The sequence below is a fragment of the Macaca nemestrina genome, chromosome 11, assembly GCF_043159975.1.
Source record: "Macaca nemestrina isolate mMacNem1 chromosome 11, mMacNem.hap1, whole genome shotgun sequence".
NCBI classification, from domain to species: domain Eukaryota; kingdom Metazoa; phylum Chordata; class Mammalia; order Primates; family Cercopithecidae; genus Macaca; species Macaca nemestrina.
In genome coordinates this window covers 37,487,681-37,509,463 of record NC_092135.1, presented here as the reverse complement: position 1 = coordinate 37,509,463, position 21,783 = coordinate 37,487,681, and the positions used below count along the sequence as shown (strand labels likewise).

At 38.3% G+C, this 21,783-nt stretch overlaps 2 long non-coding RNA genes across 3 annotated transcripts in view; one reads left to right on the top strand and one right to left on the bottom strand.

The window, feature by feature from the left end:
- The first annotated feature begins 1,376 nt into the window (after positions 1-1,376).
- The window catches only part of LOC139357095 (uncharacterized), a 67,841-nt gene continuing 47,434 nt past the window's right edge, over positions 1,377-21,783 (top strand). The window contains exons 1-2 of the long non-coding RNA XR_011609728.1: positions 1,377-1,470; positions 2,294-2,403. This is a non-coding gene — a long non-coding RNA (uncharacterized lncRNA). The remainder of the gene's footprint in view (positions 1,471-2,293; positions 2,404-21,783) is intronic.
- On the bottom strand, positions 2,660-15,760 carry LOC105492603 (uncharacterized). Of its 2 annotated transcripts, none has more exons than XR_011609726.1 (3): positions 15,568-15,760; positions 12,207-12,358; positions 2,660-3,030 (listed from the first exon to the last, which is right to left on the bottom strand). It is a non-coding gene; the product is annotated as an uncharacterized lncRNA (long non-coding RNA). The 2 variants fall into 2 exon arrangements; XR_011609727.1 differs by lacking the exon at positions 15,568-15,760 and adding an exon at positions 12,929-13,041.

Below are 21,783 nucleotides of genomic sequence, written 5' to 3'. Positions count from 1 at the left end.
CTTCTTTTTGGAATTAAACCATTCAAGAATATTACACAAGTTTCTTAAAAACATATAGCGATACCAAGTAAAACAAACCACACGTATCTGTGACCACTGTGTGGTCATGTAAAGAACAATGTAATAACAACAATAAATAATGTTACTAACAATATTAATCATCATGAATTGAGCCTATGGTATATGCATTTGGAAACCAGCATATTACAGTTTTGAGGAACCTGACAGCTTGGAATAAAATCATATCCCCATCACTTCTGAACTCTGTGAGACACAGCACCCTCATCCACAGTGGGTTTAATTATAATCTGTATTTTATAGGTTGGAGAGATGATAGAATGAGAAGTCTGCTCAGTAGGTATTCAATAAGTATTAGCTATTATTATAATTACTAAAATAATCTTTTTACCTTTACATCTACTATGCAAAATATGTATGTACTGTTATTAGCCACATTTTTTTATGTATGAAGGATAAAGCTGGTTATCAGAAAGTCACACCATTGATAATCAGCAAGTTAAATAATTGACACATTCATCCTTTCAACAATATTTATCAAGAGCTTATTTTTTATCAGGCCTTGGGGAATATGGCAGTGAATAAAACCTAAAAAGTTCTTATCCTTCTAGAGTTCACATTTTAGTAAGAAAGATAGATGATAAACAGATAAATATGTAATGCCAGGGCCATTAGTGGGAATGAGAGACAGGACTAGCTGGATTTCCTAGGCCGACTAAGAATCCCTAAGCCTGACTGGGAAGGTGACCACATCCACCTCTAAACACTGGGCTTGCAACTTAGCCCACACCTGACCAATCAGAGAGCTCACTAAAATGCTAATTAGGCAAAAACAGGAGGTAAAGCAATAGCCAATCATCTATTGCCTGAGAGCACAGCGGGAGGGACAAGGATTGGGATATAAACCCAGTCATTCAAGCCTGCAACTGGCAACCCCCTTTGTGGGAGCTCTGTCTTCACTCTGTTTCACTCTATTAAATCTTGCAGCTGCACTCTTCCAGTCCATGTTTTGTTAAGGCTTGAGCTGAGCTTTCGCTGGCCATCCACCACTGCTGTTTGCTGCAGTTTGCAGAACTGCCGCTGACTTCCATCCCTCCGGATCCAGCAGGGTGTGCGCTGTTCTCCTGATCCAGCCAGGCGCTAAGTATTGCCACTCCCGATTGGGCTAAAGGCTTGCCATTGTTCCTGCACAGCGTCTAAGTGCCTTGGTTCCTCCTAATGGAGCTGAACACTAGACACTGGGTTCCACGGTTCTCTTCCATGACCCGTGGCTTCTAACAGAGCTGTAACACTCACTGCATGGCCCAAGATTCCATTCCTTGGAATCTGCGAGGCCAAGAACCCCAAGTCAGAGAACACGAGGTTTGCCACCATTTTGGAAGTGGCCTGCCGCCATTTGGAAGCAACCCGCCACCATCTTGGAAGTTCTGGGAGCAAGGAACCTCGGTAACAGTAAGTGCTATCGCAAAAAATAGAGTCTGTGGATAAAGAATGATGGGGGAGAATGAAGTAGACAAGAACAGGGAACTGAGTTTAAAAGGGGGCTTGGTGACAACTGAAACGTGATCTGTGTCAAGGGACGACATAAATCATGGAGATGGAGAAAGCATGTCCCAAGCCAAGTGAACACAAGAGCAAAGCCCAGACTGAGGGTGGGCTCAGCGTGTGGAAAACCCAGGCTTCACATTGAAGTCTCTAAGTCTATAGCCTGAAGATGCTTGGATACAGGTTTGGAAAGGTATTCAAGATATATCTACAAAGTGAAAGAGCTCATTGTAGACGGTATAGATTATGCCATTTGTGCTGTAATGAGTTTTTTTACATCAAAATCTATATCTATGTTTCAATGCCATATCTATGTTTCTATGCCAGTGCCTGCAAATAAATATTTTTGGACAGACAATTCAAACTATGTTATTGCCCTTGAAATTTCTGCCATCTCTGGCTTGAACTGCGGATTTCCTGCTGTTGCATGTGGCCCAGATGCTCACTGTCACTATTGCTCCTGGGCTGCTCCAGGTGATATCTCAGAACTCACTTGTACTTCTTTTCAAATTGTGACTGATCTCTGTCAGTCGGCTTTTCTCACAAATGTCACTCACCTCAGGCACTTGACAAATGCCTTTTAATGCTCTGGACAATCTGTGCTTAATTTTCTAGTGTTGATAGGAAGATGTCTCCTATCACTTTACGTTATGCTCCTTTCATTGGGGAACCATATCAGAGTTACTAGAGTTCCAAAGCTTAAGTACAAACTGTTCTTTTTGTTTCAAAGGCAGTTCTTTCATGCCAATAATATGAACATGCTCAACTGTTTGGTGGAATCAAGGATGTATTCAAATGACGGCCACCATAATATCCTCTTCCCTAAATTCACTCCAGTTGGTGAGTCCTGTTAGTTATACTTGTCTCTTTCTTCAAGTCCCAAGAGCCCTGAAGTCTTACCTACCATTTAGCTTCGGCTTCTGTCTCCCAAGTTTGCTGTACTTGCTTATATGTCTCTGAATCCCCAAATCTCCCAGCTTTTTTTTTTTTTTCTTATCAAGGTCATAAACATAATTGAAATAATAGAATATGTACATATATATTATTACAGTGATTAGTGTATGAATTTGATCTCTTTGTGATCACTACCTTTCATAAATTTATTTCCCTTTAGCATCACCCACTGTATTTTCCTAAAGCCAGGTAAAAATTTCACAAAACCTTACAGCATGGGTTGAAGAACAGGAATACACTTTATTGAGGAACTCTGCAGCCAAGGTTTCATAAGAATAGAAACCACAGGCCTTTTGATTTTCGGTAGCATCACACAGTCCTCACACGAGGGTTTTCTCTAAGATGCGTAACGTATGTCTGCATTCCAAGGAAGAGACTCCATCATGACATTGCTCTCCCTTTTTTATAGAGCAATTGACAAATAATCAGATGACTGAGGTGCTAGACAGACTGGATAGCAGTACCAGTACTTCACAGGAGTTGTCTGGTATGAGATAATTGTGGCTCCTCATTCTGGGGGAAAAAAAGGCAACGGTTCAATGAGAACCTCAATTATGAAGAACCCATAATTTTTTTGCTGGAATAAAATAAAAATGAGTGGGAAGATGGAGGTTCCAAATAGCTCAGTGTTCAGGCAACTTAGTGTGAGTCTCCAGTGTGATTTTCAGACAAATCTGCCTGTCGCACCAGCATACTTCAGTTTCTGTGTTAGCCTAGCTGTCTTCTTTGCTATAAATAGTCCAAAAGATTGAATGAAATAATATGAGGCACACAAGTAGGTCAGAATAATTTTATTCCGAAATAGAAGTTTTTACCTTTGGAAATTGTGGATTCCATTAAGAATCTGGTGTAAGCCATAGATATTATCCCTGAAATACAAGTTTTGGCAAATATACCACGTCTACCACATTGCACAATTTCAGGGGAGATATTCACATGATAGTCTACATGTAAACTGCACCATATGTAAAACATACTATAAACTCATAAAACAAATTTGTTTATACATTTATAGAGTGCCATGCTCTGTCATGTTAAGAATCTTTTTTTTTTTTTTTTTTTTTTTTAAGTAGAGACAAGATCTTGCTTTGTTACCCAGGCTGTTTTCAAACTCCTGGTTTCAAACAATCCACCTGCTTTGGCCTCATATTAAGAATATTTAGCTTAGTTTGTTCTTCTATTAATACAACTCATGTCTTTCTCTCATACTTCTTTAACAATTATCAGAAAGTAAGACCAAAAATCTATATAAATGGTCATGTGAAGTGGGTATAAGGAAATTATCCTTTGTAAAGGTTAATTGCAATTTTTTATTTTAAAAATACACAAAAAGTATTCAAATTTCATCAGCCATTCTTGAAAAGTGATTGGTTTTGGTTATGTTCTTTATTTAATTAAATTTACTGCACCACAGTGAAAGGCAACATTAACTCTTCCTTTCAAATTATGACCTCACAATGACATATGTCAGGAAAAACCATGAGACTTTGAAATGGGAAAAATTGATTAGTAGTTTTCTGTCCAGAATACCTTTATTTAAGCCTTTCATGGTCTTCAATCTGTTTTACTATTCTAAGTTGTGAAAAACTAATAGTAATGCAAATGATTCTTTTGTTAGAAATGAAAATTAATTTTGTCCAGTGCAAATGCAATTGACCATTGCCCTGTGATTGCCCTGTGGATATTGACCTAATTTACATTTGTTTGCAAATTCACTTCAGTATTTCTAATTGTTTATACATGTGTATCCTTTGAATTCTCCTTTGAGCCAGTTTTTACATCTTACTGACTCCCTTACTGATTATTACATAGAACAAATTCTTTGAAATATGTTCATTTTTTCTGTTTCATGATTTTACCTTTAACAATTCTTCAACACATAGTCTAAGTGCTCATGAGCAATAAAAATAAAAAAAAATCATATTATTGCATGGATATATGACTTTAAATTTTTGTGCAAAAGAGATCTTCCAATTCCGGAGCTCCTGTTTCATATAATGGAATAGTTATATACAAAAGATAATATTAAAATTTTTAATTACTTATTATTTCTTACAAAAAGGCTCATTCTCTAAAATGATAGTATTTACCAGGGTTACTATTCTAAAGTCTTCCAATTTTAGCCAATCACAATGTTATTTGCTATTATGTGCTCTGTTTGTATACAAGAAAATTTAGTAACACAATTCACAATCTTCAAAATTCTACCAGATAGGAAAATTCTAGGCACACTTGAGTTTGAATCTTGTCAGGTCCAAGTGTTGTTATAGACTGAAAATAATAAAAGCTAAAACTATATTTAAAATATATATTTTTGTTGAATGATGAAATACATATTTAACACAAGGTGGTATTTCTTCTTATTTTCAGTGTGATTAACAAGATGGTATTTATTCTTATCTTCAGTGTGATTACAATTGGATTAGTATTCTTTAGATAATGAGTATTTTCATCATTTAGCTAAAAATCAAATGAAGTATCAGTTCTATTGCCTGATTTCTGTGGAGTAACTGCTTCTTTGGGGAAATTGATTATGACAAAGTACAAATTCATTTCTGTTCTTTAAAAAAAAAAAAGCTTCAATTAAATGTTAACACCCCAGGTGTTTTACATCTCTTTAATAAAAACATTATCACTTCAACTATTGAGACAGAGGTATGTCAAAAATCCAGATGCTTCATACATTTCCTTTAGAATTTAATGAAGAAAGTTAAGGAAACTATCTGCATGTGAATTACTTTCTACAATGGAAGGCAATCTGACTCTGATTAATTGCTAAGCAAAACTCATATTCACTTAAATAGCAGTTACATGTAAATATCAGAGGCCAACTGAAGAAGGCCTGAAATGACATTCTACTTACAAGAAATTTAATTTTCAAGAAATAAATGCAGGATACTAAGATAGTGAGACTTGGAGAAAAGTAAGCCAATATAACTTAGAGGTATAATTTTATTTTCCTTTTTTGAAATCATTTCTTACTTCATATGTTCATGAAAGTGATTTAAAGTTTGTTTGTTTGTTTTAATATAAGACATTTTTATTGATCTAAAGAAGTTTTCCAGAATAGGTCTTAGAAATAGCTAAGAACAAGTCTTTTCTCTTAGATTATGAAGGCCAAAACTGAACAGGTGTGCTAAAGAGACAAATGAGAGATTTTGGAATTTAAAATATAATGGGTCCCTGTATTAATAACTTCTTATGAAGGTTATGTGACTGAACACTAACCTACTGTAAATATAACACCAGCATATGATCAAAGGTTAAAATGCTCAAAAAAATTTGGAAAAGTATCAGAATATGCCACCTCAAAACATGCCACTTTGGCTATAGATTATTTTGAACTGAAAGCAATTGAAAAACAGTAGATACAAGAAGAGCTCCCATTCTTCGTGTTTAACAGCAGGGGATAAATTTCCTTTTTGAAGGTGACATAAATTTCCATTTGTGAATGTGTTCCTCTCTTCTGTACCAGAAAGGTCAGAGATGACAAAATGAGTCTGCATAGCAAATCTTACTAATGCCTGTTAACACACATTTCTAGTTAACCTTCCTATAATTTGTCAACCATTGTTAAAAAGTTATCTATAAAGCTCCCACATCTAACTACGTTGTTGGGTTTTTCACTTCTTTTCTGTGAAGCCCCTGTGTCATGTAAATAAAAATATCTGCATAAAATAAAATTTGTATGCTTTTTCTCTTGTTAATCGATCTTTTGTCAATTTAATTCACAGGCCCTAGAGACAGAACAAAAGAGGGTAGAGGAAAAGCTTTTCCTTCTCCAAATTTCCATGCAACTCAACTTTTATTAAACAATTACTTCCTAATATATTATTTTATAAGCTCTAAAAATACCTAAAAGGGAAGATCTGAAATAGTATGGTTTACTTTGAGAATGATATGACTGCCAAGGGTAGTTTGGCATGACTGAAACATAGTACATGGAGTAGCAAGGCTAAATATATCAAGCTCGTTGGTTAAATCATACCAAAATGTGTAGGCTGCAGAGTTTGGCCTTAAGCAGATTTCCATAAATTCCAAGCCTCGAGCTCAATCACTCATTTACTCAGCATGTACGTATTTAATTATTTACTTATTTGTTTATGTAATAAGTATTTGCTGAGCACATAACATATGCCACTCACTGTTTAAGGTGCCAGCAATAAAACAATATGACAAACATGTTCTCTGCCCTTAAGACACAGTAGATCAGGAACTAATAAACATTTTAACAAATTGATGGTATAGTTTATAACAGAGGCTGCTAACAGAATATACAAGAGCTTAACATTTATGTTAATATCCTGAAAAGAGACTAAAGAAAACATCCAATAATTTATAACTTATATATTATTTGTCCTATCTGTATCTAAGACTTGTAAGTGTGTGTTATTAATACATAATGGTACATATTTATTTTACCAGACCTGGAAGAAAATTTTGCCTTGAATAGTACTACTAGTTGAATTGTAGGAATGCCAGCTCCATTACCAACTTAGTTTACTCCTCCACTTAAAAGAATGAAAAAGAAAAGCTGTAGCACACAGCGTCTGTAGGAATGTTGTCTCCTTCATTATCATTTGCCTCTGGGCCCAAGTATCCTTGGGATGATTTCCCAATAGCTAAAAAAGTAGCCAAGATTATGGATGTTGCCCAGAGAGCACATTAACTGGAAGTTTCTCCACGTGGAATAGCTGTTCCAATAAGCCAAAGAGTTGAAAGCCTTTCCTGTAAAGTATTTGTGATTCTTATATTTCAAAATTTATGTTGGGTACTTTGGTTTTCTTTTTTTAATATATAAGCACAGGTACTTCTTGACAAAATATGCTTGAAATTAAAAAATTCAAACTATCCTAAAATATGCCCTATTAGCCTTAAATCACCTCTTACATGCTGAATTAAATCTTTACTACAGATAAATCAGATAATGAACAAACACAGTTGGCTCTCTGATTTTGCTTCTGCAAGTTTGTACAATCAATTAGATTATACTGTATTTTGTACGTATTCTTTTTTATTGTGTGAAGAATGTAAGTATGAAAAACCATAGATACTAATAAGAAAAGGTATTATTGTCAAGATAAAACTGAAATAAAGTAGAACATAAAGCAAAATATCTTAACATATATCACTGAAATTGTAACTTCAACAAGGTTTTATTACAACATAATATTTCTGGTTCTTATGGAATAGGAACCTCTTTATTCTATGTAAGTTTGTTTATTATCTTACTGACATTCAGAATAGACACATATTTTCAAGAAGCCATTACACACAAAGGTAGAAACTATCTTTACTATGAATAACACTGCAATGAACATCTTTATATTTAAATATTGGACTGCATCTCTGATTATTTTGCCATGTCTAGTGTCATACTCTGTGTGTTATGGATAATATTGCTGTGAATATTTTTATACATAACAACTTGACAGTACTTATCAATATTTCGTTAGGCTGGACTACTTCAAGTGAGATCACTGGATGAAATGAAATAAATTACATGAAGTTTTGAGATATTTGTGTTTTACTCAGGTTCTACTGGCAGCAGAAATGAATGAGAATGAATGTTGGCAATGTTGGAAGAACTTTTATATTTTAGAATTACCTTACAATTGATTGATGTATAGAACATTTCCTGGTGTTAGTTTGTATTTTTTTTTTAATTTTTATCGAGCTTAACTAGTATTCTACACGTTGGTGGCCTATGTGTGTATATTTTTGTAATTTTGTTCTGTTGTGGCATTTATCTCATTTTTATTAATCTGTAAGTGTTATCTGTAAATTTTAAAAGTTGTGGCTTTGTCAGCCAGGCACGGTGGCTCATGCCTGTAATCCCAACATTTTGGGAGGCCGAAGAGGGTGAATCACGAGGTCAGGAGTTCAAGACCAGCCTGGCCAATATGGTGAAACCCTGTCTCTACTAAAAATACAAAAAATTAGCTGGGCATGGTGGAAGGTGCCTGTAATCCCAGTTACTCGGGAGGCTGAGGCAGGAGAATCGCTTGAACCCAGAAGGGGGAGGTTTCAGTGAGCCGAGATTGTGCTACAGCACTCCAGCCTGGGTGGCAGTGAAAGACTCCATCTCAAAAAAAAGAAAAAAAATGTAGCTTTGTCATGTTTATTATCAACATTTAGCCCAAATATTTTCCCAATTATTAAAGTAAGAATTTAAATGAAAGCTAATATTTTCTCTTGAATGTCTGTGTACATGACATTCTTCCTCAACAGTTCACTATTTCTTTTGCTTTGGGTCAGTTGGAATAGGGGTAAAAATTATTAAAAATAATACTCAAAATTGAGAGTTCAAATTTTGCTACCCAGATTTGGATTTTTAGTTCTTTAGCACGACAGGCAGTGGTTTTTTAAGCAAGAAAGGAAAGATTGTCCAAAGAGGGTTTTAGATAATTCTTTATCTTACATTTAATACTGGATTAATACTCTACAAAAGGGGCATGTTCACTAGAAAACAACGTAAAAAAACAATAAAACTGCCTAGCATCAACTCTGTAACTTACAGAGCCTAATACAATATAAGAATGCAAGTTGCCTTGTTTTAAAATTATTAATAATTTCTCCTGGGAGCCGTGGACCACCAGGTTGCTGAAGGAGGGTTGAATAGGCCCAGGTTGGAAATGAAGTAGGTCAAAATGCCTAGCTGACCAGTATTGGGATTGTGCCTCTGAGTAGCCACTGCACTTTAGCCTTGGAAACATAGCCAGATTTCATCTCTTAAAAAATTACATTAAAAAATTTCAAAAGTGCCTGGGCACAGTGGCTTACTCCACTTTAAGAGACGTGCTCTATTATCCTAGAACTTTAGGAGGCTGAGGAGGGAGGTTTATTTGAGCTTAGGAGTTTGAAGCTTCAATGAGCTATGGTTGTGCCACTGCATTCCAGCCTGGGCAACAGAGTGAGACTCTAGCATTAAAACAAACAAACAAACAAACACAAACAAAAACAAACAAAAAAACAAAGGAGAGTTTTAAAACAGTGACAAAACATTGTTAAACCAGGTATGGAACCCTGTACACCAGCACAGGTCACATATCCACAGACCCAGCCCTGAATCTGCCTCTTTGATCCTGTTGGATTGTGGGGAGAACGGTGATAAAATAAGCTTGCCAGCTGCAATGCTATCATTTTCCCTCTTGGCTTAAAGTATGATGCTGGGTGATGTGGTTTGGCTCTGTGTTCCCACCCAAATCTCATCTTGAATTGTACTCCCACAACTCCCACATGTTGTGGGAGGAACCCAGTGGGAAATAATTGAATCATGGGGACGGTTTCCCCCATACTGTTCTCATGGGAGTGAATAAGTCTCACGGGATCTGATGGTTTGATAAGGAGTTCTCACTTTCACTTCTCTCTCATTCTCTCTCTTGCCACTGCCGTGTAAGAAGTGCCTCTCTCATTCTGAGACTTCCCCAGCCACATGGAACTGTAAGGCCATTAAACCTCTTTCTCTTGTAAATTGTCCAGTCTTCAGTATATCTTTATCAGCAGTGTGAAAATGGACTAAGAGAATAAATTGGTTCCAGGAGAATAGGGTGCTGCTGAAAAGATACCTGAAAATGTGGAAGCTACTATGGGACTGGGTTACAGGCAGAGGTTGAAACAGTTTGGAGAGCTCAGAAAAAGACAGGAAAATGTGGGAAAGTTTGGAACTTCCTAGAAACTTGTTGTATGGGTTTGCCCAAAATGCTGATAGTGATATGGACAATACAGTCCTGGCTGAGGTGGTCTCAGATGGAGATGAGGAATTTGTTGGGAACTGGAGTAAAGGTGACTCTTGCTATGTTTTAGCAGAGACTGGTGGCATTTTGTCCCTGTCCCAGAGATTTGTAGAACTTTGAACTTGAGAGAGATGATTTAGGATATCTGGCAGATGAAATTTCTAAGCAGCAAAGTATGTAAGAGGTGACTTGTGTCCTGTTAAGGCATTCAGTTTTATAAGGGAAGGAGAACATACAAGTTTGGAAACTTCAGAGCCTGACAATATGACAGAAAAGAAAATCTCATTTTCTGAGGAGAAATTAAAGTCGGCTACAGAAATTTGCATAAGTAACAAGGAGCCAAATGCTAATCCACAAGAAAATGGAGAAAATACCTCCAGGACGTGACAGAGGTTTTCACAGCAACCCCTCCCATCACAGGCACAGAGGCCTAGGAGGGAAAAGTGGTTTTGTGAGCCGGGTGTGTGCAGAGTCCCCTTGCTGTGTGCAGCCTTGGGACTTGATGCCCTGCGTCCCAGCCACTACAGGCATGGCTGAAAGGGGCCAATGTGGAGCTTGGGCCGTGGCTTCAGAGGGTGGAAGCCCCAAGCCTTGGCAGCTTCCATGTGGTGTTGAGCCTGCAAGTGCACAGAAGTCAAGAATTGGGGTTTGAGAACCTCGACCTAGATTTCAGAGGATGCATGGAAATGCCCAGGTGCCCAGGCGGAAGTTTGCTGCAGGGGCTAGGCTCTAATGAACAACCTCTGCTGGGGAAGTGAAGAAGGGAAATATGGGATCAGAGCTTCCACACAGAGTCCCTACAGGGCTAGTGGAGCTGTGAGAAGAGGGCCACCATCCTCCAGACCACAGAATGGTAGATTCACTGACAGCTTCCACCATTCACCTGGAAAAGCTGCAGACACTCAACCCCAGCCTGTGAAAGCAGCCAGGAGACAGGCTGTACCCTGCAAAGCCACAGGGGTGGAGCTGCCCAAGACAATGGGAACCCAACCCTTGAATCAGTGTGACCTGGATGTGAGACATGGAGTCAAAGGAGATCATTTTGGAGCTTTAAGATTTGACTGCCCTGCTGGATTTCGGACCTGCATGGGGTCTGTGATCCCTTTGTTTTGTCCAATTTCTCCCATTTGTAACAGCTGTATTTACCCAATGCCTGTACCCCCATTGTGTCTAGAAAGTAACTAACTTGCTTTTGATTTTACAGGCTCATAGGCAGAAGGCACTTGCCTTTTCTAGGATGAGACTTTAGACTGTGGACTTTTGAGTTAATACTGAAATGAGTTAAGGCTTTGGGGGACTGTTCAGAAGGTATGATTGTTTTTGAAATGTGAGGACATGAGATTTGGGAGGGGGCAGGGTGGGATTATATGGTTTGGCTTTGTGTCCCCACCCAAATCTGATCTTGAATTGTACTCCCATAATTCCCATATGTTGTGGGAGAAACCCGGTGGGAGATAATTGAATCACGGGGGCAGTTTCCCTCATACTGTTCTCATGGTAGTGAATAAGTCTCATGAGATCTGATGGTTTGATAAGGGGTTTCCAATTCCACTTCTCTCTCATTCTCTCTTGCCATCACCATGTAAGAAGTGTCTTTTTCTTTCCATTATGATGGTGAGGCCTCCCTAGCCACATGGAACTGCAAGTCCATTAAACCTCTTTCTTTTGTACATTGCCCAGTCTTGGATATGTCTTTACCAGCAGCATGAAAACAGACTAATACACTTGGAAACTTGCTTTGTTTTCAAAGCAAGGGAGCTGCTTCCCCTCATACATTTCAGATTTGGAATTAGAGATAGAGATGTTCCTCACATTGCTTCACAGCAGCCACTTGAGGGGAGGTAAACTCAGCTTATATTTCAATCAGGCAGAGCAGAGCTGCAGTAGAACTCAGTCTTTCCTTTTGATGTCAATAGGACTTCTTTATGCCTCTAAAGAAAGAATGAAAGTTACCTGAGTGGAGAGTCTGGAGGGTGGGGCTGAGGTTCAGCCATATCTGTGAAGAGGTGCTGCTAAGCAGAGTAGTGAGTGGAGGAGCAGTGAGCTGTTGTGGGACACAACAGCTCTGCCTGGTCAAGAGTCCTGCAGCTTCTTTTTACTGGTCCCTACATAGTGGTCAGCAGAAAGAAGAATAGAAAATGCTAGTTAAGATTGTTTGTCTGACAAAAATAAATACATAAAATTTTATCTTACAAATAAATGATACATGGGAAAATAAACCAAAATCTTATCAAGAACATTTGGGTGTATATAGCTTATGAATAATACAGCCATTGCCACTTCTGTAGTGGAAAAGCTTGTTGCCATTAATAGTGTCAGTTGAGCTGCCAACTGTCCCAACAGAACACCAAAATAACCTGTTCATCAAGGAAAGCTCAGTTTATAACTTGTTACAGTAAGGGGGAGTGCCACCTTCAAAAAAGACTTAGTAATGTCTTAAAGGAGGAAAGCTGTGAATATTTATAGGGTTTGAGGTGTCAGTGGGTGAAGGCGAGTGTTTAGTACCTGAATTTGGGATTGGGCACAGTGTTTTGTTATAATGGTTTAGGGCAGTGGACAAATCAAGTTGCAGATTTTAGCGAAAGCATTGAGTCACCAGTTTCCAGATAAGTGATCTCTTATCCATTTGAGTCATCTATTGTCCTGAGATGAAGGTTGTCTACCCACACACATACCACTGTTCTAGAAGAAGGCTGGTTAAGTGTACTTCTGTCAGATAAGAAGTATATCTGGATTTGGGGAAGTTCTTAAAGTAAACCATGAGGTTATTTACTGGTTTATACACTTCTCTTTCTGGGAGGAATTTTTCAGAATAAATATTAATGTTAGGTTGATGAAGGCAATCTTGGTTGTTTGTCCTGAGAGTGAAGCAGTGAGGGTACTTTTAGTCCTCACTAGACTCACAAAAGTAACATCAAAAGCAGCTCCTAAAGAAAATAGGGTTTTCCTTCTACTCTCCAGTAAGCAACAGACAAAATTTGAGTAATTGCTAACTGAGGTTAACATGGCCAGCCCTGGTACAAAATGTTAAAGGAAATAGAGTTCTAACACTTCTGTAATTATCTTTATAATTTTACAGTCCCCAACCTCTTGGACTTCCACTGGTGCTTCAGTTTTACCATTTTCCTTACTCCCAAATTCTTGGATACCCTCACCCAAGGTATTACTACAAGAAACTGAATAAAATTCAAAAAACCTTATTTGCTTTTACTAAAATGAGACCTCTTTGCAATTTGGTAGTTGCTGTACTGTTTTAATAACCATTTATCCTATTAAACAGAAAATATAACATGCTACATTCGTATCTTTGGGGAGGATGAATTACTTAGAAACATACAGTATGCTTTCTAAAACTGCTTATTAACTGTGTAAATACTCCCTTCTACATATATATATATATATATATATATATATATATATATATTTTTTTTTTTTTTTTTTTTTTAAGACAGATTCTCACTCTGTCACTCAGGCTGGAGTGAAATGGTGCAATCTTGGCTCACTGCAACCTCTACCTCCTGGGTTCAAACAATTCTCCTGCCTCAGCTTCCAGAGTAGCTGGGATTACAGGCACCCTCCACCATGCCCAGCTAATTTTTTTGTATTTTTAGTAGAGACAGGGTTTCACCATGTAACCAGGCTGGTCTCGAACTCCTGACCTCAGGTGATCCACCTGCCTCGGCCTCCCAAAGTGCTGGGATTACAGGCGTGAGCCACTGCCCCAGCCCAATAATTTTTAAATTTTGACTTGCTTCTTTTAGTTGCAGTAGCTTTAAATAAAAATATTGAATTGGTGTTTTCAGACCAAGGTAGCTTGAATTAAATAATTGTAGCACATCAATCAACTTTCTGCAGTTATTTAGTGTAATATAAGGAGAAAGCACTGAATTGGAAGTGAGGAAACCTTGGTTTTAGTCTTGATTCTGTCACTAAAGGACTGTGGAACTCCATATATCACTTAATTACCATAACTTTTAAATTTCAGTTTATTTATTCATCAACTGAAGAACTGACCTCTAAGACTAATGCCTGTTTCATCTTCTCTAATAGATGATTCTAAGTTGTACAGCATTTCCCATGTGAGCCGGTTAGATGTGAAAGTTCCACTTTTATTTTATTTTTTTTAAACACATATTTGCCAGTCATTGGTTGGTGCTAAGTCCGAAAGGCCATTTATCACATATTACTGGTTTATTATACTTAACTCTGTACATCTGTTTAAAAGTGTCTGCAATAAGCATTTTACAGCAGTTCAACAGTGTGTTGAACATTCTGCAAAAATAAGAAGGTTTGTTTGCCAAAAGCACATTTGAGGAACTTATTGAGATAAAGAAAATTATTTGGTAACCAGGGAAGAACTGTTAATTAACTCTGTAGATTAGCTGAATCTCAGCTCCATCTCATGAAGATAACTTATCACAGAAAGATGCCATCATCTAAAGTGGTGATAGTTGGGGGTCAAGGGAAAAGAGTTGATTAACTCCAAATATTTCTTACTCTGACTCACAAATCTGGCTCAGTAAGAATGTCATTGCATTTGGTTTAAAAGGCTTTTGCAAATTTGAGGTAATCAATATTTACATGGGAAAAGATAACCTCCCTTTTATATCATTAAAAATGATAATAGTAAATATAGTTTTTAAAATGTTCAAAATACTAAGCAAAATTAAGCTTTAGATCTTCTTTATTCTACCACAGCTGGCTGTTAGCCAGATTTCAGACCAGGAACAGAAAAAAAGTGAGAGCTTTATCTCTGTCTACTGATTTGCACTTCTAGGCCGTGTTTTTTTTTTTCTTATTATATTTCACCTGCCTCTGTGCTATCTTCAGAGCAAAATGATCAAGTAGAATTGAACTTCCCATGCCATCTAAGAAATATGAATTCATTCTGCCACATAGACATAAAGCCTACACATATACTGTGTGCCAGACTAATTTTTTTAAAAAATTACTTCCATGCCTTGGTTATCTAATGCTAGCTCTAGCACTCTCTGCTTCTTGACCTTCTCAAAGCTGCTACTGGGATAAGGGGAAGGTGAGAGTTCCTGTGCAAGGGAAGCCATGCTTGGTTGCTCCTGCAGTGGTACAACAAAGTAGCCCAGTGCTGGACCTTGATTCCTCTCTGCTCCTGGTAACCACGAATACATCCTGGCATTGTTACCAGTGGCAAATATCTGAGTCACACAGCACCAAATATGCTACCGGTGGAAAGTATCCTTCTGAGACCCAGTCCCAAGGCACAAGGCCACTAGCGTCAGCACCGTGCTCAGCAAGATAGCAGAAGCAGGAAGAGAGCCGGCTTGAAGACACCTACCCTGGCCGGAAGACCGGTATCCCCGAAGATCGAGAAAGAGGCAGTCCGGGTACTACGTAGCAGTCACGTCAGAGTGGGACACTTCCTGTTTACAGAAGACTATGAAACCTTTGCCCCGTCCTCAGTGGGGGCTGACACTTTAGGCCTCAGCCTGCCTGCACCCGGGCGCTCTTTAAAACAGCATGTTGCTCCACACCGCCTGGTGGTGGTTGTTGGTGTGCTTTCGGGGTTCGAACCCATACAAAAACCTTACACTTGGCACCTGCATTCAGTTAACACTCTTAATGTAACAGCTGTGGACCATCGGAGATTGTCTCTCCCTGGCCCTGTCTGCCGAATTATCTTATCGTTTTTAGAGAGGCAATGTGATAATTGTTGAATCATCACTGATGATGGCCTGACATTCCTGGTGGGTGTGGGAAGAGCCCTCTCCTACCCCATTCATGCCTATCTAACTACCTGAAGCAGCATAGCCCATTCTTGATGCTGATTCTGCCTTTTTTGCATCAATAATATGCTTCAGGTAATTTTAGTAGTCATTTCCTTTTTCAATTGTTTCAACTATTTTGAACTTTCAAAAATTTCTCAAAACTTGTGAGTCAATGACTTTCTTCCGTGTGTGCGTATGTGTGTGTTGTTTCCTTTCTTTTACTGTGATTCTAGATTTTTGCGTTTGTGTTCTCTAAGCACAATTTGAGTACTTAGATAAACATGCTTCTTCAAAAGTGTAAAGATGCATCTTAAAAAGAATGATTCTCTTTCTTTACTTCTCTATCGGCTTTCATTAGTAACTCCATCAACCTGTTTTCTTCTGAGTGAGCATAGTAAACTTTTAATAATTGATTTTTTTTTCTTCTTTTTTGAGAGTCTTGCTCTTTTTTGAAAGTCTTGCTCTTTTGCACAGGCTGGAGTACAGTGACACAGTCTTGGGGTTCACTAGAGTCTCTACCTCCTGAGCTCAAGTGTTTCTCCCACTTCAGCCTCCCAGGCAGCTGGGACTACAGGCACATACCACCATGCCCAGATAATTTTTTGTATTTTTTTAATGTAAAGACAGGGTTTCACTGTGTTGTCCAGACTGGTCTCGAACTCCTGTACTCAAGCGATCCTCCCGCATCGGCCTCTCAGAGTGCTGGGACCACAGGTGTGAACCACTGTGCCTGACCAATTGCAATTTATTTATAAACTGTACTTATTGTTTATCACTTACATGTTTATTTGCATAATTCAATTAACATATTTTTCTTTTTGTAAATATTGCATAACTTGGATTAGTATAGAATGTCCCATAATTTTCACAATGTAATTAATAGAAATATACTTTTTTACCTAACAATATTTTTAATCCTATATCATGTTTTTAAAAGCCAAAATTCCCTATGTGGCCAGGCATGGTGGCTCATGCCTATAATCCCAGCATTTTGGGGGTCCCAGGTGGGAGGATTGCTTGAGACCAGGAGTTCCAGACCAGCCTGAGCAATAGCAAGATCTTGTCTCTACAATTTTTTTTAAAATGTTTTAAGTGAGAGCTAAGTGTACATAATTGATTTCCATTGTCATTCCATATTATGTATGTATTGTTAAAATACAAATCTCTAAATGTCATAAACATGGTCAAAGATTTTACTTAGCTCATAAACTAATATGAGAAACAGTAAGATGTTAAAAATAATTAAAAACAGAATTCAAGACATGGATATTAAAGGAGGACAGACAACTTTACCCCCAAAATATAGTTTCCTGGTATAACGAATACTTTATATTAAAGGGCCTTAGATCAACAGACACTGGAAAATACTCCCCGCCCCCAAGATACATGAAGACAGGGGGGACCCATCAAGGAGAACAATTGTTTTTCTTCCCCTTCCTGTTATCCCATTATCTATTGCAGAAAAGAAGACCAAGAAGGGAAGCATACCTGAACAGACTCTTTCATAAGATCGTTCTAATTCCAAAAACTATTTACAAGTAAATATCAGTTCCCTAATCCATTTGCTTTTCTTAGTAATCATTTATTGCCCCTCAACGGAATTCTTCTCTCACCTCCCATTACCTATTTTGCCAAGATGCAAGCCCTCATTCTTTTCTGTAACCTCCAGATGGTATATTAGATTCTGAATCCTATTTGGGAGTGGGTAATCATTCTGTGGTACTCCTCTGAGTATATGTTAATACATTTGTATGCCTTTTCTCTTCTTAATCTGCCTTTTGTGAGTTGATTTTTTTTTTTCAAGGAACCCTCTGAAAAGATTTATGTAATCTGTCAGTCACAGTAAGGCTGAAAATAATTTGGAACTAGATACAAAACTAACACCTGAACGGCAGTAAGCTCTAACATTTGCAATTACTTCCTTTCCTGGATAAAAATAATTTTGCGTTACTATTGAACAAGAATCAGATGTGTTGCTCTCAATCAAGATACATTTTCAAATATCAGTTTTTTAATCTCTATACTAATCAATAGTAAAAGGTAGTCTAATAAAGGGAACCATCCCTAGAAAATTAGAGAAATCCTCAGTCAGGTTTTTTGCCGTAGTCTGTGCTCAGCACTACACTGAAAGAACACCTAGTCATTTCTTTACCTATGTCCATGTCTTGGATATTTCTTCTTAAAAGTGTCAGCTGGGCACGGTGGCTCATGCCTGTAATCCTCCACTTTGGGAGGCTAAGGCGGGTGGATCACCTGAGGGCAGGAGTTCAAGACCAACGTGGCTGACACGGCAAAATCCCATCTCTACGAAAAATACAAAAATTAGCCAGGTGTGTTGGTATGTGCCTGTAATCCCAGCTACTCAGGAGGCTGAGGCAGGAGTATCACTTGAACCAGGGAGACGGAGGTTGCAGCACTGAGCCAAGATCACACCACTGCACTCCAGCCTGGGCGACAGAGCAAAACTCCGTCTCAAGGGAAAAAAAAAAAAAAAAAAGTGTCTACAAATGTGTGGGCATAGAATTATTACACCCAGGAAACAAAGGAAGGGAGAAAGACTTAAGATTCAAGTTTTGACACCCAAAATAGTGTGTTTGAGATCATAGAAAGAAAAGAAAGGTTGAAAGCAAGCAAGGTTCTTTTAAGAGAGTAAAATAACTTTGTTAAAATTATTTTATCTATCCATTTAATATATCAAGAAAAGTTCTGGAAAACCTGATTGTTGAGTTTCATCCAAGGGGAAAAAAAAAACGGAGAAAAATCCACATCTCCTACAGGCCTGAGGGTTAGCAGATGACTGGAGCCAATGCTGAGAAGTAAGGAAACTGTGAATGTGACCAGATCCCATTTCTTTGGACAGAACTCCTCAAGTGGTAGATGAATTTCTTTCATTTTGGAAAGTGCCAAGACCTCAGGAGCTTCTGCCCAAGTTTTCTTCATGTGTCATGGCAGATGCAGTAAGACAGAACACGCAAACTTCCCTAAGGACAACCATATAGAAAACAAGTGAGAACACAGCATATTTGGGCAAAGGGAGAAGCTAGACCTTTTAATTCACTGCTGCCTTGTAATTTTTGTGGGCAGTGATAGAATATAGAAGTTCTCACATGCATTTGCAAGGCACCGCTATGGCATGGTACAGGCAAGGTTCTCTATAGTTGTACCTAGGCTTAGAGCTGATGGAACTCATGCCTGCATCTCAGCAGGCTCCACAAATAGGGAGAGCCAAGGTATGGCCAGTTTATCAAGGAGGGCTGCCAGTACCCTGGCCATACTGAGAAAGGACAGACTGTTGGCCAGCCACAGATTGCAGCAAAAGCCATCAGCAGATGGCATCTAGGGTGGGAGGCCACAACCACTCACACAGCAGCAACCAATACTTTAGAGGGAAGGCCAGGTCAGCTGGGCTTCAGAGAAACGCGGGGATAGAGCTGGAGCCTGAGGAGGGGAGGGATAAAGAGAGGGAGGACACTGCTGGGATCAGAGATATCACTCTCTCCCAAAGCCTCAAGCCTTTCAAGGCCACTAAACCCCTCCTTCATATATCTAGATCTCACCCAGGAGATAAGCAGGAGACCAAAGAAAAACTCCAAATTTTATCCAAAATTCGCTGAACATCTACCTTAAAGGACTTTAAATATGAATAGATAAATTTTACTGGATTAGAGGGCCTTCTCCCCCTTCTTCTCTTCTAACTCAGAAGGGTCGAAGCCGATGATGAAACCAGATACCTATGGGAATTAGTCAGCATTTCTTTATGTAAGTAGTTGTACTTGAGTAAATATGCAATCCTGTTTACCAGTCTATTCTGTTTTACTCAGTTACTTGAATTACTTTTTCTCTTTAAAAACAACAAAAGGAATGAAGGATGGAAGGAAGGAAGGAAGGAAGGAAGGAAGGAAGGAAGGAAGGAGGAAGTGAAGGAAAGAAAAATAAGAAAGAAGGGAGGAGAGGAAGGAAAGAATGAAACAGAAAGGCAGAGAGAGAAAGAAGAAAAAGTCTGGAGATGTTTATTTAGTTGGAGCTGTGTATGTGTGGTGGGGCGTTCTATTTGTTTGCAAATGTTTGCATATATGTCCTGCTCTTTCAAACTAAGTAATATACACGTCCTCTTCACAATAGAGTGTAGGGTAAGTTTGGAATCACATTAGAGTTCCCTGTGAAGTTAGAGAAGTAGGAGGGGATGACACTGTGCTTTATGCTTCTTGTCTGGGATTCCTAAAGGAGGCATATACGCAGAAGCACTGAACGACTGTGAGGAAGCAGTAGGCAGAACCCAGACTCACTGGCAGAGCTGGAGACTGCCTTCGGAAAGCCCACAGCTTTTGAGGCCTCAAGTGTAATGCTGAGGTTATTGAGGGAAAGAATTACTTAGCTGGTTGTGGTTTCATTAGGCAAATGTATTATATTAAGAAAACACACCACACACACACACACACACACACACACACACACACACACACGGCAACAAGCAAGCAAACAAAACAAAATTCTAGTGTGGATGAAGAGTAGGGCCAAGAGCAAGAAAGCTATTTCCCTATGGGTGGAGCATGTCCCCAGGGAGCCCACTCTTGCTCTATGCATAGGTACCACCTCTCCTGGGCAGAGACAGGGTAAGCATGTCAAGGATGACAGCACTGGAGTGTTGGGGGCATAGACTACCAGAAACAGCAAACCTAGAAACAGAGGGAAGGAAGGAGCACAAGGGCAATTTAAAACCTGGGAGAAAATGCTCACCAGAGGAGGACAGAACTGTAGACCTGAATAGAATGAGAAATCAATCACTGTATTATCCAGAAGCTAATCACAGAAATGACTAAATTAAATTAATAATAGGCAAGCAGGTAGCTCTAAGTCAGAAAGTTTAAAAAATAAAGAATAATGCTTTTCAAAAAAAAAATCCAAATGTCACTGTGGTTGTAATTATTAAATTTATGTACATTACTATGACTTATTAAGGTAGAGGAAATAAAACCTAAATTCCAGTTCAGCTGCTTATGTCATTATATCCAACACTGTACATGTGATAACTTTTGCAAACTTGAAAATGTAGTGAGGGAACCCAAACCTATTGTTTCACTATCTGCTGAATATTTTAATTTGAAGTATGTAGAGTTTTTTGTATTGTAAAGCATAATTGTGTGTGAGAACCACTGAGCACAAACTAAACAAAAAAAGAGAAACAATATAACTGAGAGAGAACCATATTTGTACTAAACAATAAGAAAGTCGAGCATATACCTTAGGACAAAGACAATACTAACGAAGGAGAAAGAGAAAAAAAAAGAGAGAAGAGATGATTTAGCAATCAGAACAAAGCATTATATAGCTAAATGTTAACATTTGATTTCCTGAAGATCAGGAGCTCATTGTTATTTTGAAAATTAATTCCTCAGCACTTTACTTTCTATGATGCCTCCAAATGCTGTTTCTTTACATTGCAAAACTATATAAACAAAATATTCCCCTTTCAACTGCTGCCAATGGCTGATAAGAATGGGAATTTTCTTTCCATGAGGTAAGCCTTATATTAGGACACTACTTTGTGAAAATTGAGTCATAATTTGTCTTACTTTGGTAAAATACAGATAAGATCAAATTTACCAGTTTAATCTTTTATTTTTATTTTCTTAGACAGGATATAGCTCTGTTGCCTAGGCTGGAGAGCAGTGATGCTATCAAAGCTCACTGCGACCTCCACCTCCTGGGCTCAAGTGATCCTCCCACCTCAGCCTCCTAAATAGCTGGGACTACAGGGGTGCGCCACCATGTCTGGCTAATTTTGT